This window comes from Petromyzon marinus, unplaced genomic scaffold, assembly GCF_048934315.1.
Source record: "Petromyzon marinus isolate PM22_M1 ecotype Great Lakes invasive population unplaced genomic scaffold, UKy_Petmar_22M1.pri1.0 PM_Scaffold_1, whole genome shotgun sequence".
NCBI lineage: Eukaryota > Metazoa > Chordata > Hyperoartia > Petromyzontiformes > Petromyzontidae > Petromyzon > Petromyzon marinus.
The window spans coordinates 1,759,095-1,773,267 of NW_027423057.1; the positions used below are offsets into that span (position 1 = coordinate 1,759,095).

Sequence of the window (14,173 nt, forward strand, 5' to 3'; positions counted from 1 at the left end):
GGTGCGGAATCCAAGTTGACTATTAAGCTCCCCGCAGTGCAAGCCAGCTCTCTAGTCGTGTCATCATACAGCCCCTGTAATTCTTTATAATAATAATTAGACTTACTCCAGGAAAGCCACGCTGAGTCATAGTAAGGTCCTGAATTTGTTTTTTTATTGTAAGATCTTTTCAATCAATGAATAACGAATGCTTACACAAGTGGGGGGAAACCGGAGCACCCGGAGAAAACAAACGTATGTGAAGGGGCAGCAGGCAGCATTTTAAACCGTACAGGTGACGATGGCGATGATCCCACTTGCTATAATGCCTTCTCCTGGCCAGTCAGATGCTTTCTCCTGGCCAGCCAGGAGAAGGCACCTCAATGTCCACGGGAAGGGGGTTTCACAATATTTACTGTGTGATCCACCAACCCTTGCTGCCTTCTACAGTGCTGGATCGCAGGCTTGCATCACCACCTTCTGGCGAGTATTTGTAGTTATTATTTAAAGCTATATAGCACTCACAAGAACGACTCAAGAGGCGCGAGGAGCCACAGACATGCAGGAAGGAAGCCACGTGGTGAGCCAGCACCAACGATTGTCCAGGCTCTACGGTACTCTATGTATGGAGGCATTATTGGCTAATTAATAACGAGTGTTTGTACAAGTGGGGGAAATCGGAGCACCCAGAGAAAAGCCACGTGTGTGAAGGGGCAGCATTTTAAACCGTACAGGTGACGATGGCGATGAGTCCACTTGCTGTACTGCCTTCTCCTGGCGAGGCAGGTTATGCACCTCGACTTCCACGGGAAGAGGATTTCACAACATCATTGTGCGGTGATTTACGAACCCTCGCTGCCTTCCCCAGTGCTGGATTTGAGACGTGCACCACTAACATCAGGCGAATGATAACAACAACAACAATAACTATACTTATTACTTGGTAGCAACAGGCGAAAGAAAACAACAGGCAAATTATAACAGTCCAATTAAAACAGGCGAATGATAACAGGCAAATGAAAACAGGCGAATGATAACAGGCGAATCATAACAACAGGCGTATGTTTAGAACAGGCGAGTAATAACAACAACAATTATTATTTACACTTAGAACTTGATAACAACAATATTTATACTTATAACGTGATCAAGCAGGCCTCAGAGGTGCGAGGAACCACAGACAATCAGGAAGGAAGCCACTTGGTAAGCTGGCACCAACGATTGCCCAAGCTCTGTGACCCTATTGATACGTTTTTATCGACCAGATAGGGAGCGTTACGTGTGGGGGGGAAACCGCCCCCTTCGGTGCCTCTATGGTCCAATAGCTGGTCTTCTTGGCGCCACGGTCCCGAGCCCCCTAAAAGTTCCTCATGGAGCAAATCAACGGGTGGGCCATTGCCTTGTCAGGGCTCATTCATTGCTCCGGATCCCACCTGAAAATGCCAGGCGCAGATCCCCACATCATTAAAGCCACGGGTGCATTTATCCCAGATATAAACAATTGCAAACTATTTGACTATTTTTTTTTACTTTAACCAGGCAAGGCCCACTGAGCTATACAGCTCTCTTTCAGAAGCGGCCACACAATTACAGCTCAACAAATTGGCTTATTACGTGGACATTAGTAGCCAAATACTCTAAACATGTGCTAATAAATGTGGAGGGAAAACCCGGAGGATCCGGAGAAAAATACACGCGACCACGGGGAGATAGCATACAAACTCCAAATACAAAGGTGTCAGGGTAAGGATTTAATACACGACCTCCTGTATACCCTACAAAATAGTTAACATCTCGCCACCGTGGCGCCCAATTCTGATCACATGACATAGCAAAACGAACGTCGCGGTGCATAGCAATAATTCAATTGGGCAATTACTGAGCGTTCATAAACGTGAGGGGATACAGGAGTACCCAGAGAAAACCCACTCGTGCAAGGGGGCAACCCTCTATCCCATGCAGACAGAGATGGTGCTTATCCCACTTGCTGTACTGCCTTCTCCTGGCCAGCCAGGATATGCCACCTCAACACCCACTACACCATGAACTTTGTGAACCGAGTTTAAATTTCTGGCCACGGCGAACATCAGTGGCTATCTCCCTCTTCCTCTCTCGTCCCTGCTATTATCTCCCTCTTCTTCCCGCGTCCCTCCCACTATCTACCTCTCCAATCCGTCCCACCATCTCCCTCTTCCTCCCTCGTCCCTCCCACCATCTCCCACTTCCTCCCCAGTACCTTCCACTATCTCCCTCTTCCTCCCACTTGGCTCTACTAGTAATCTCCCTCTTCTCCCGTCCCTCGCACTATCTCCCTTTTCTTCCCCCATCCTTCCCACTATCTCCCTCTGCATCTCCAATCCCTCACACTCTCTCCCTCTTCCTTCCTCTTCCTTCCCACTATCACCTTCTTACTCTAACCGATCTGCCTAATCCTCCCAAATAACTCCCACTATCTCCCTCTACTTCCCCAGTCGCTCCAACTATCTCCCTCTTCATTCCCCTTTCCTGCCACTATCTCCCTCTTCCGCCCCCTTCCCTCCCACCATCTCCCTCTTCCTCTCCCGTCCCCCCCGCTATCTCCTTCTTTCTCTCACATCCCTCCCACCTCCTTCCTCCCCCGTCCCTCCCACTATCTTCTCATCCTCCCCCATCCATCCCACGATCTTCCTCATCCTCTCCCGTACCTTCCGCACCTTCCTTATTTAACACCATCAGGTTCACAGACTCGCCCTCGCTTCTCCCAGTCAAATAGCCTAGCTTAGACACAACCCCCACCATGTTACACTGACGGCATCGACCGAGACAGCCAACAACTATCCGGCCGCCCAATTATCTAGTGAAGACGGCAGCGACCAAGTCGGCAAAGACGACAGTGCCGACGAGACGACTCCACTTCCCAGAACGTGCAACCACGAGCTCTCGCTCTCCGCTGCTTTTATCCGACTCGGCCGCGCCTCCCTTCTCCAACCCACGAGCGGGTTCCAGTGTCTTCCAGGGAGGGTCTCTGTGATCCTTGCCCCAGTGCCTCCGCCCTGCTGACAAACCCGCATGAGGCTCACTGGCGTGTGTACTCCCCGTCCACCGCAGTTGCCGCTGCTGGACAACTATTACTCTACAGTTGTACTGCCCCTCTGTACCGTGCCCCCGAGCCATCAACACGGACTCACAGCATCAACACAGACTCACATGATCAACACAGACTCACAGCATCAACAGACTCACACGATCAACAGACTCACAGCATCAATACGGACTCACACCATCAACACGGAAACAGGGTCAGTGAGCAAGATGGCGGATGAGTGCATACATGATGTGAGTGGTGGTGAGTTCAAGTTAAGCACCCAGTTTTAAATCTCATTTACTCCCACCATCACCACCACCACCCTACATACAACAGTCGGAAGTAAATGCCTACACACCCTACATACAATCGTCAGTAGTAGTGGGGAGAAGAGGGCATCAGTGGGGGCGAGGCATGAAGCGTTGAGAAGCCCTCAGATACTCCATAAAACCCCGAGTTTCATGGAGTATAATTTTCAGCATTACAGTTCCATTTTTTTTACGTTAACAAATGTCTCGCCATATATTACACCGTATAGGTAACTAGATTGGGCGAGGGATGGTCTTTTTTGTTGAACAATCAATAAAGCTACGGTGTTGTACTGTGCCCGTATCCGTGTACAGTACTGTGCACTAAAGGAAGAAAAATGGAGCGGCTGAACCTCACTGCCTCCTTACCGGAGGCTGTAAACATCAAGTGACCTGAAAACTGCGATGGGACGTGAAAGACAACATGGAGAGACAAGAGGGCGCCACGTGTGTTCTTCCATGGCAGCAGCAGCATCGCAGGCAATGAGGTTCAAATGGGCACAGGAACTTTGAGGTGGACCCACGAGTGTTTGAGCCACAGCGGCGTGCAATCGGCGACCTCTATACGCTTGGCGCAATCCGCACCGTCATTTCACGGAGCCCTTGTCCACTCGACGAGTGCGACGACGCCGTCCCACCGTCATTCGGCGCCTCGTGGTGACATCACAACAGCAAAGCGACAGGTGTTGTTTATTCATTTCTTGAGGCAATTCGAGGGCCCGGTTACATCGCGTTGTGATACACGCACACACCGTCAACATATACTACACCGGTTATAAAAAAAAAGCAGGGGATAGAAAGGTGGGGGAGCGGACCCGACCACAGGTATTGTTTAAAAGACGTCAAGCGGACCGGGGGTTTTAAATGCAAGTCCATGCGGACACCAACATCCGAACGATTGTACCAATAAATCCTGAACCTTCTGGAAGATTTCAGCTCCCGCTGGTTTGGATCAGGGTGATGTTGGGGCAAATTCCATTAATTGGGAAAGGTGGCAATCTTGTGGGAATGTCCTCGCCAGAGAAGAAACTTGTCGCTTCCATGTTTTATTTTCATCCGACGTCCCATTAGCGAGATCCAGAGCGTGACGGACTCATATGGAGTCGGCCTCCTGTAATTTTTCTGGTCTCATTCTCACCACAGGTGAAGGCAGAGCCACACATCAACGTGCCAATGGGGCCACGGTTGAAGTGGTGGGGCCACGGTTGAAGTGGCGGTGGCCACGGGTCATGTGGCCTCTATGTATTTTCCATGTTGAAGGCCGATTGCCCCAAACATTGCCCGTCATATGCAGTGTCACTGAATAACGTGTGAAACATACTGTAGCATATACAAAATTGTATTTTCTTCATACATTAAATACAATAAACATGAAATGCGTATAGGACATTTATAACTCTCTCAATGACCAAACTTGTATTTTATGAACACACTTATACGAGCAAAATATGACAAAAGTGTTCCAGATTTCAGTTTCAATTGAGACTGAAATCCGGAATCATTACCCCCTACTGACAGACTAATAATACCCGCTCGCAGGCCAAGTGCTGATTCACCTTGGGGCCTCGCCTGGTATAGAGGTCGTGGGTTAAATCCCGACGCCTGTATATCTGGAGTTTGCATGTTCTCCCCGTGACCGCGTGGATTTTTCTCTGGGTCCTTCGGTTTTTCCCTCCACATTTAGAAACATGCGTTTAAAAGTATTTGGCTGCTATATATTTCTGCGTGACAAGCCACTTTATAGCGCTTTCATCTGTGGCCCGGTCGTTCCTGAAAGAGAGCTATACAGCTGAGTGGGCCTTACCTGGTAAAATAAAAAGAGATTAGTTTTGTTAGTTTATTTTGTGCCACAGGGGGACAGCTACAGGGGGGGGGTGCCCATTAAAATGGTCGAGATGAGATGCAACTTAAGGCGCTTGTGACTTCCCAAAAATATTATTTATGGCAGGTTTTCACATCTAAACATCCCGGGTGGCATTGAAGCCAAGAGCTCCCACCCTAGGTGAGTAGCTACGAGAGCGGTGCTGTGCACGGCGACACGCCACTTTCTCCATCTGCCTGACTTGGTATTTTCTTTTTTGTTACTTAAATAAATGTTAATGTTTCGTTTTGTGTACGCGTGTATGTACACCGTTTGGGGAGCGGTGGTGCAGCAGTTAGCGCACTACGAACTCAGCCATCTGAGTACGTGGTGTGGGGTGTGTATAACATCGCAAAACTGGGGAGGACAAAGGCAGCCAGACGTGGGGCTGGCCACACAACCACTTCTGTGCCATGCCGGCCATCATAGGTGCTACCCGTTAACAGCACTTGCCCCAGCAATCTGTTAACGGCGATACGGAGTACCTTTGTCTTTTTGTGCAATTGTGTGCTTCTGTGTGCGACGCATGCGACGATGTGCATGTTTGTGTTTGATAAATGTACATCCGCAATGTGTGTGTGACGCGTATGATGCGCGTGTGTGACGACGGTTGGAACAGCGATTCACGCACTGCCCTATCCACGCGGCGACCTCTCCTCAACGTCTCGAGCCTCGGCGGAGAGCGCCGCGAGGTTCGACTCCAACTCCGGCTTTCCAGGGACAAACCCCCCCCCCAATGCCCCTCCCCCCAGGCCCATGGGGGGGGGGGGAAGTCGCTCCCCTCCCTCACTCCACGCTCAGGAACTTCCTCTTCTTCGCCGTGTTCATGTACGGTCGCCAAGGCCACTCCACCTCGGCGGTGGCCGCGTTGTCCAGCGTGCCCAGTTTAATCTCATAGACTGCGCGACACACAAAAGCAAAGATCCCCCCCATGCAGCCTTTAACAGACGGCGTGGGAAAAGCGCTGTTCGTGTGTTAGCATGTAGGAAAGCCAGCACGGCACACCAAGGGGTGGGTGTGGGTGGCCAGCATTACGTCCGATCATCTTTGAATTTACACATCGCATCCGGGGTGGGGGAATGCGAGTCGGGTCACGGTACAGCGAATGCGACCAGAGCAGCGACCCCACCGACTCAAGTTCCGATCCGCTCTACAAGTCACCCGCGGGCCACCTAGCCCGAGGCTAGACTCTTACATTCAGCCCATCATCCTCTCAGGGGTCGATAAAATTTACAACCACTTCGTAGGGAAGTCCACAAGGAATGTGGAATTTCCACCGCCTCTGCAGGGGTGTAAAGTGGAGACGAGTAACAATGTGTCAGGCAGACTTACGCTCCATCTCGAATCACGGTCCCACCTCCTTCAACTCGATGTCCTTGCCGTCGCGCTTGTAGACGTTGTGCCTGTTGGGAGGGGGGAAGGGGGGCACAGAAGTCACGGGAGGGGTCGCGGCAAGTCACACGGACGGCGCTGGACTCTCATTACGTGTCCTCGCAGACGTTTGCCAGTTAGAGGCCAGCGGCCACCCTGTTTAAAACTGCGGATGCATTAGCAAATGAACAACATTACGCGCCTTCAGCTTCAGAGATGGCGTTAAATAAAAACTCTGTGCTGTTGCTCGAAAACTAAAGTAAAACGAAACTATTTTTATTTTACCACTGAGCTATGTAGCTCTTTTTCACATAAAAATGTATAGCAGCAAAATACTCGAAATTCAAGTTTCTAAATGTGTAGGGAAAAACCCGGAGGACCCGGAGAAAAATCAAAGTGACCAGGAGGAGAACATGCAAACTCCGAATATACAGGCGGACACACAGCACCTGGCCCAAAAGTCTGCTCACTCTTTCCCATTCCGAGACATCTGCAAGTTGCCGGGTGGTAGGTGTCACGTTCACCGCTGAATCTCGGTACGCGCGAGCGGCTCGACGTTAATTTTATTTATAGAGGCGTAGCGCTGCTGTTTTTAAAAGGCGTTGCCCTCACCGCAGAGAACCGTAGTGACACGACCGGCACTCTATGGAACAAAACTGTGCCACACGCCCTCCCGCATAGTCTTATGGGAGCAAAAGGTATGTCTTCAGGTCAGAAGACGTACTTGAGTTTTTCTTACGGTTCCGTTTCGACGACGTATATGTACATCATGGAAATGAGAAAGGGTTATAGCCTATACGAGGGATCTTTGTGCTTTGGGGATGGGGGAGGAAGATGTGGGTGAGACTGGCACGGTGCCCGCACGCACCCTCTTTCCGAGTCGCGACGTGAAGTTGTGCATCACGAGGTGTTGGAATGCCTCGGACATCATGTCCACGTCCGGATGTCGTGCCGCATCACCACGCTCGAGAGTGTCAAGTACACCCTGGCATCGTACCACGTGTCACATGAACAGCATGCCGGAAAGTTAGACACACCACAGGTGTCACACAGACTGTACTGGAGAGTTAAACAGACTGCCCTTACATCTGCGGCATCATACCACATCACACCACATACACAGTTAAAACACCACAATTCCATGTCTGCAGCGTCATACTACACACCGCACATCGTACGCACAGCTAAATACACCTCCATCCCCGTCTGTTGCACCGCATCACACACGTCACACCATGCATCACACCGGGGAGCGGGAGCGGAGTGGCTATCTCATTACACTACAAATCCGGTGACCTGACTTCGATTTCCGGTGTGTCCAAGCATCGACAGTGGGGAGACAAAAGGGGCCAGATGCGGTAATGACCACACCACCCACCCCGCCGTGTGCCCTGCCGGCCTTCGTAGGTCGCTCGACAAACAGCATTTGCCCTGACAGCCTGTTAAAGGCTACACGGGGGAGCTTTGTCGACTGCGGTGCGTGCGCGTGCCTGGCATACCGCGGTGCTCATGCAGGACGATGAAGTCGTTGACGGCGTTGGCGCAGCACGCCCACACCAGCGCCTGCAGCTTGTGGCCTCCGTGGTTCATCGGCTGAGCGTTCGGCAGGATCAGCTTCATCTCCTGCGGTGGTGGTGGGAGGGTGGTGGTGGTGTGGTAACATGACAGCAAGCGGTCACACGCCGAGTCCGCTCTTCCCACCGGCGTCCGTCCCGGCCACGCTGATTTCGCCCCCCCCACTTCCCCGCCCCCCCACTGTATCCGACTCGGGTTGTGTTGTTTGTTTTTTCCATTGCGGAAGCCGAGCCGAGCCGTGCCGGTATACGGGGTCGCCAAACCCCGTGTTGGCACAACTGGGATGCACCATTGGAAAAACTTTACTATTTTTATTTTACCAGGTAAGGCCCACTGAGCTATGCAGCTCTTTTCCAGAAGCGACCTGGCCACAAATCATAGCTCAACTAAGTGGCTTATCGCCATGTGGAAATTTATAGCAGCCAAATACTCTTAAACGGACGTTGATTCTAAATGCGGAGGGAAAAACCGGAGGACCTGGAGAGAAATCCACGCGACTCCTCGGAAAGTGGCACGCAACTCCAAATATACAGCAGGCATCAGGGTCAGGATTGAACCTGCGACCTCCTGTATACCAGGTGAGGGAGTTAACATCTCGCCACAGTGGCGCCCCCAATGGTACATCTTTCCGTGACCACCGACCGTGCGTAGTGCTACAGTAGATACATTTTCGATGAATGGAAGGGATCGGTCATCGCGAAAAGGCGGACTGAATCGCGAGGAATGAAGTTGACAAAAGCTGCATGCACCAAACCAAAGTGTCCAACGCTCCACCACTTACGACCCCCCCCCCCCACCACACAGCCTCCACCTTTCATCAACAACCAGATTTCTTCTGGTTAACTCAACGGATGCGAGTTGTCTCACACTGCACAAGCCCGATGATTGGTCGACACGACTCGTGTGAGGTGCAAGGAACTGATTCTAAAGCCGATAGAGAACACGTGTGTGTGTGCGGCAATTTAGCAGTTAGCATGCTGCCCCACAAACCTAGTGACCCGAGGTTTATTTCCGTTCATGGCCAACACCAGTGGCGATTATCTGAACTGGTCCTGGGCCTCCCCTAGATCAACTCAGCCTCAAACGAGTACCTAGTGCGGTGTTTAAACATCATTACCAGAGAGATAAAGGTGGCCAGTTGTGGTGCTAGCCACCTACACCCTCGCAAACAGCACCTGTCCCAAAAACCTGTTAAGGCTATATGGGGGACATCTGTCTTTGCGCGCTTGTACACATGCAATACACGAGGACCCACATTCCTCGTGTGACCCCAAACCCTGTAGCCCCTGTGACCCCGTGCCCGCACCTTGATGAACTGCTTGAGGAGGGAGCTGGGGTCGCGTGAGGTCGTCGCCATGATGTGTGGGTCCTTCACGCCGGCTCAGCGGTACTCGTCATCCATGTGGCTGCTCACTCCTACTGACACGGCGGGGGGGGGGGGGGGGTGGATAGAAAGAGGTGGTAGATGGGGCAGGGGGGACGGAGAGGGTAGGTTATCATTTGCCATACTTCACCGTGCAGGTGAGTGAAGGTGTGTGTGTGGGTAGATGGATGGAAGGAGCAACCAGGAATGGTTGAGAATATCACTCTGCAGTGATCGCGTTGATTTTGTGTAGCGAGCTGAGCAATAATGAGACCTGGATGAGTCCCAATTGCAAGAGTGGGTGGGTGATATGGCAGGTGAGTGGGTAAATTGAGTAAAATGATGAGTGAGTGAATGAGTGCGTCAGTGCATGTTAAACCTCTTTGTTACAGCACGTAGCCAACCGTGGTAATCGGAAGTGTGACAAACTAACCACAAAAAGTAGTTCTCAAGAAATGAGTTTGTCAATCTAGACGATGATTTAAAAGTGCAAAGCTCCAGTGGCTTCCTAATATTGTAAGGAAGACCGCTCCAGAAGGAAGACTGCTCCAGAAGCACACGTTATGTGGTGACCACGGCCTTCATTTGACATTCCACCAAAATTTACGCCAGCGATCACACACACACGGCCGACTCTTTTTCCACGTTCACGCCACGGGATTTTTCAAAGTCCACTTGGGAAGCAATCGCCGTGCAGTATTTACGGTCAACGCAACTGCGGCATTAAACCCATTAAACCGGTGGGGGGGGGGGGGGGGGGGGTTGAGGGCCCGCCGTTCTCGAACCGCGAACCTCCGCGGCAAAACACGGTGCCACTGCTTGGCAGGAAGGACCGACGGCGAGCCGGGGATGCGCGCCGACTCGGCGTGTCTAGCGGGCGGAGACACGCGACGCTTATCCCTCTGCCTCGGGAGTCTCGCGGGAAGGAAGAGAGAGAGAGATGCGAGGAGACGTGATGGTGAGGGATGTGAGATCACCCTCCCCTCCCTGGTCGAACTCCACGGCCTTCTGGAGTTCAAGCGCCTCCCACCGCAGGTCCGTAGGCAGCACCAGGTTTTCTTCGGTGACGACGTCAGGGGGACAGGGGGCAGTGGGTGGGGGGCGGGCAGGGGAGAATTAACAAGGAAGAAAAATCATGCGCACGCATGGATTCATTCGGAAACGCTTTCCAACGCGCGGTTGTCTTCTCGCCTGTATTGTCAGACCGTCTTGTCCCATCTTAGTCCGTCTTGCGTGTCTCATTGTCTCTAGATCCGTCTCTAGTCTGTCTTGCGTGTCTCAACGTCTCTAGTCTGTCTCGCTGTCTCTCGTCTGTCTTGTCGTCGCGAGCCCATCTCTAGATCCGTCTCGCCGCCCGTTACCATCGAGCGCCCTCTTGAGCCGCGCCTTCTCCTCTACGAGGACCTTCTTGGCCTCCTGCGCCTTGCGGTAGAGGTACTCGCCGTGCAGTTGCGCCTCCTCAGCTGCACCACCAAACAAAGACAAAGATCCCCCATGTAGCCTTCGACAGGACTGTCGGGTGCAAGTGCTGTTAACGAGCAGCACCTTTGATACACGAAGGGGGGTAGGTGGCCAGCACCACATCCGGCCGCCTTAATTTCCCCAGTGGCGATGTTTACACAACGCACCAGGTACTCATTTGAGGCTGAGTTGACCAAGGGGAGGCCCAGGAACGGAATCGTCACCAGTGTTGGCCGTGAGCGGGAATTGAACTCGGGTCGCTGGGTTAGTAGTGCAGCGTAGTGCTAATCGCGAGACGACCATAAACAACAACCGCCATTCGCCACGAAGTGGTGGAGATGTCACCACGGCGCTCGTGCCAGGCTACGTGCAGGTTAAGGCCACATGAAGCGTCGAACGCCCGCTGGCAGCAGGAGGTCACAGACAGACAGACCCAGGTTGCCATTGGTTGCTTGACTGAGATGACTGGCCGATGCACCACCTGTGCCCCCTACTGTGCTACACTACCGCTCCAACCTACACAAACTCTCTTGGGCTATACTCTTTGGTTCTTTCGGTAAAGTCACATAGGCATAAAATATAAAATAAATTAAATCACGACGTTTCGGGCACAACACAAGCGTCCATCATCAGGTGGGACAAACCACAGCAAGAAACAATTGCCGACGTGGGCAAAAGAGCTGCTGTAAACAAGAGACTATATAGGTAAGAGAAGGGGGGAGGATCAGGGAGGAGAGATAGAGAGGGGGGGTATGAGGGGAGTGCTGAAGAGAGCGGGGCTGGGAGTGGGAAGCTTAAGAAATTAGAGATACGGAAAGTTAAGGCAACACCATAAAGCAGTTAAGGTTTTACCTGGTTAATAATATTCTTCCAATGATTACTCAATTTGTATCCATCTTCTCGGTTGAAGTTGTGTCTGTGTTTATATATCTGGATGGCTTGATGAACAAACCTTTGATAGTAGCCCGAAGGTTTGCAGAGCGGCACCACGATACTCCTAGCGACGTCGTTGATTAATGTCTGTAATTAATATCGATGGTGAATCTCTGTAATTAATATCGATGATTCGATTCCACGAGAACAGATTCCACAAGAATCGATTCCACAACTATTTTTGTAAAGCGAAGTACGCGATTCGATTCAAACGTGTTCGTTCCGGTCTCATCAGAATCGGTATTGATTCTGTGCTGGAGGAATCCAATGAGCTATAAAGCTCTTTGATCAAAGATGTGCCAGTAGGGGGCACGGGGTCATAACGTCACAACAAACAATACAAAAACGATAGGAGTGCAAATGGAATGGTAGCAAACCACTAAAAATAGATGAAATAAACCATATAAGTTCATACTCTTTGGTTCTTTCGGTAAGAAGTCTCGCTCTCCGTTCCACCCACTACAACTGGCGTCAGAAGTAGCCAAATAGTAAGATGAATCGCTATAATGGAGACGCGAAGAAAAACTCGTACCAGGGCTCCAGTGGAAGAGGAGGACGACTCAACACCACCGGGGTTGGCAGCCCCGGAAGGGGGAGGAGAAGCGACGACGGCCGAGCTGCTCACTGCCCGGCCGCCCGGCGGCTCACCACCGTCGGAGAGGGCGCTTCAGGTGGCTCACTCCCGCCTCGCCCAACTCTTGCACGCGGCGGCATCCATCCTCGACGAAATACATCGCGGGTTATAACCACAACAAATATAACCACAATCACTGCGACCATAATCGCCATAACCACAAATATAACCATAACCACCAGCTACATAACCACAAGTATAAACACTACTGCCACAAATATAACCATAACCACCACAACAACCACAATGATGCTGATACACTCTCACACCATGTGGGTCCCCTTCTCTCCTTGTGTCTCCCTGTGGGTGAGTGGATGGGTTGGCGAGAGAGTCGGTGGGTTGGCGAGAGAGTCGGTGGGTTGGCAAGAGAGTCGGTGGGTTGGTGAGAGAGTGGGTGGGTGGCAGAGTGAGTGACCGGTGACAGAGTGAGTGACCGGTGGCAGTGGGTGACCGATGACTAAGTGGGTGGGTGGCAGTGGGCGACCGGTGACGAAGTGGGTGCGAGAGTGGGTGGCTGAGTGGGTGGCCGAGTGGGTGGCTGAGTGAATTGGTGAGTGGATGAGTGCCAGAGTGGGTGGGTGAATGGCAGAGTGGGTGGGTGAGAATCAGTATGTTTTTGCTGGAGGAATCCGATGAGCTATGAAGCTCTTTTTCATAGATGCCCAGAGAGTGGCTGAGTAGGTGGCTGAGTGAGTGTCGGTGGGTATGTGAGTGGGAATGAAATCTAACCTGCACCTCTGCATTGCAAGTCCAGCGAGCTAACGCCCTGCGTGTGATGGGGTAAAGTGTGGGCATGGCCACTTTGCTCCAACACGTCCGGACCAGCGTGGAAGAGTAGACCAAATACCTCTATATAGCGGCCTCTAGTGGATGCCTTTTCCAGCAGCAGGCGATTCGCCTCCACAACAAACCCGTCCCTCCAGGGATAAAAACACACGGCAGTCTGGGAGTGCCTCTCATCAGCTATGGCTCAACACGAGGGCCACTCTGGGGCCGGTTTCCACCGTCAGCGCCTCATCAGCAGCAGCAGCAGGGCCGGGCTCTGCTTGAAGCAGCGCCGTGAACTCAGCAGGCGTCTAGGACGTGACGGCTGTGGGCCAGGCGCCTCCTCCTCTGTCTCCCCCCACCACCGCCGCCACTGCTGATGTGTGCACACCGCGCGAGGTTCTCACCTTCAGGCTGAGTCGACGTAGAGGAGGCCCAGCGAGCCGCAGCTTCAGAAGATTTCGCGACCCACTGACGGTGGCCGTGAGCGGGAAACCAAATCAGCCGCTCGCCACCCACAATCCACAGCGCGCGCCGCCTCCACTCGCCCCCTGCCTGACCGGAAGTAGCAGCGGGGGAGGGGGGCGGGGCATGGGGGGTGAGGGGGCGGGTCACGAGGGGGAGGGCAGGGAGGGCAAGGGGGGGGTGAGGGGGAGCATAGAGGGGGTTCGTTAGGTGGAGAAAAAGGGGGGGCATGGGGGGTTGTGAGGGGGCATGGGGGGTTGTGAGGGGGCATGGGGGGTTGTGAGGGGCATGGGGGGTTGCGAATGTGGAGGGGCGGGGGGGGAAGGGGGGTCACGAGGAGGGGCAGGGGGGGCAGGGGGGTAGCGAGGGGGAGAGAAATGGCGGACCATGGGGG

General features: G+C 52.6%; 2 long non-coding RNA genes across 2 annotated transcripts; both read right to left on the reverse strand.

Annotated features, from left to right (window-relative positions):
• Positions 1-4,674: 4,674 nt before the first annotated feature.
• Positions 4,675-6,995, reverse strand: LOC142922494 (uncharacterized). The gene is made up of 2 exons (XR_012940094.1): positions 6,545-6,995; positions 4,675-6,111 (listed from the first exon to the last, which is right to left on the reverse strand). It is a non-coding gene; the product is annotated as an uncharacterized LOC142922494 (long non-coding RNA).
• Positions 6,996-7,418: 423 nt separating this feature from the next.
• LOC142922495 (uncharacterized) lies at positions 7,419-13,822 on the reverse strand. The gene is made up of 5 exons (XR_012940095.1): positions 12,448-13,822; positions 10,314-10,984; positions 9,465-9,574; positions 8,083-8,206; positions 7,419-7,568 (listed from the first exon to the last, which is right to left on the reverse strand). It is a non-coding gene; the product is annotated as an uncharacterized LOC142922495 (long non-coding RNA).
• Between the last annotated feature and the right edge of the window lie 351 nt (positions 13,823-14,173).